Source organism: Gadus chalcogrammus, chromosome 17 (genome assembly GCF_026213295.1).
Source record: "Gadus chalcogrammus isolate NIFS_2021 chromosome 17, NIFS_Gcha_1.0, whole genome shotgun sequence".
Taxonomy (NCBI): Eukaryota; Metazoa; Chordata; class Actinopteri; order Gadiformes; family Gadidae; genus Gadus; species Gadus chalcogrammus.
In genome coordinates, this window is record NC_079428.1 from 11,407,566 (window position 1) to 11,409,506 (window position 1,941).

Below are 1,941 nucleotides of genomic sequence, written 5' to 3' on the forward strand. Positions count from 1 at the left end.
AACGTGCCCACAGAAGGACCATAGGGTATTAGATGTTGGCTCGCAGCCGCGTCTGTGGTCCGTGAGCGCGTACCGTCCGTACCGAACCAGGGGATCGAAAAGCCTCCAAACACACCCAGCGCTGGGGGAAGCACGTTTTAGCAAAGCGCACACAAAGTCACGACACACGGAGCCATGAAGCCAATCCGTTTCTGGTTTCAGAATTACTGCACATTCGCGCAACAACGGGCAGCGGTGTGAACAGCTCACAAGTAGCAAGCACAAGAACAAGTACTCGAAGGGTTAATGATATGTTATTTTTTGAAAGATTTATTTTTTGCATTTTTTTTATTATAGAGTGAGATATAGAGCACGATACGGGAGATAGAGGGGAGGACATGCAGCAAAGGACCACGGGCTGGATTCAAACCAGGGTCACTGCGCTCAGGACTGAGCGTATATGCTACATGCTCTACACAGAGAGCCGTCCAGGGCCCAATGGTTTAAATGTATTTCTGCCATTGGCCTTCGTTGGTCTCTATGCCGACACAGAAGCCTAGATGCTTGCATTTAGGATTGGGCGTCCTGACATGTAGAAACCGTTTGGACGAGGTGCGTGTCATCTATAGCGGCGGCCATGTTTGGCTAGGCTGTTAATGGTCGGAGAAGCAGGGTAGAAAATAGAGTGTAGGGTTATATTTGACCAATATATTTGTGTACGTGCAGCTGGGTGTCGATATCGTCATCGTCGATAACCTATAATAGCCTACTATTATGGGATGCTGCCGACTCATCTCATCGTGCAGTGATAAATAAAGAGGTCCAACCTTTCACCTCCTGTGGGCTTCCATTCTCCAGACAACAAACACCTGGGATGAAGGGTGAGGATATGGGAAATGTGGGGCCTAGCAATCTACCGTTGCTAGGTCACAGAGCCGTTGCTAGGTCACAGAGCCGTTGCTAGGTCACAGCGCTGTGCTAGTGGCGGACATAGAAGGCCAAAGTCAATTCAGGGATTTTCGCCCTTCCAAGTTTGCGTAAGACACCGCTGACCAACACTATGACGTCTGGGATTGTCCCCACAAGAAGGAGGTGGACGATTGACCAATCCGGGCTCGGGGTTTCAGTTCAGTTTTCGGCGATGCGTCGACTCACAGGAATCCAAGTGGTGATATCATGTGAGTGAGAGCGTTTCACAACACTTTCCCCTGGTGAGTCAGCGGCAGGCGGGCCGTACTGACTGAGGGTAGGTCAGTCGCTCTCCATTCAGACACAGAACAGGGTTCAGGAACGCTGTGTTTGGAAGGGGCCGCTCGTTGGCTCTCCAAGCGACCAAATGGACTCCGTAATGGAGGGGGAATGAATTATTCATTGTTCGTTCTGGAAAAAAACGTTGATTTAATAACCGTTATAACGTTATGTGCCCTTTTAGATGGGTTAATCCTGAGTGGTTACATTTATATTGAAAGGGGGACTGAGAGGCAGATAGGGAGGCGAGCACGGAGACACGCACGAGAGCAAGGGGGGGACGGACAGACAGACAGACGGACTGGTGGAACAGAGACGTAGACAGACAGATAGACAGACAGACAGACGGATGACGAGGCGCACTGAGAGACAGACAGACAGACAGTCACAGACAGACAGACGGACAGGAGGAATAGAGACGTAGACAGACAGTCAGACGGCTAGACGGACGGACAGATGACAAGGCGGACAAGGGACGGACAGACAGAGCCACAGACAGGGAGTTAGACGGGCAAAAGACGGACAGAGAGCCTTTTTGTTTTCCCCACCATGGCTGTCATCATCCCTCTCTTCAGAGAGAGAGAGAGAGAGAGAGAGAGAGAGAGAGAGAGAGAGAGAGAGAGAGAGAGAGAGAGAGAGAGAGAGAGAGAGAGAGAGAGAGAGAGAGAGACTGGGATGGGTGAGAGGGAGGAGGACATGTTGTACGGAGGAGGA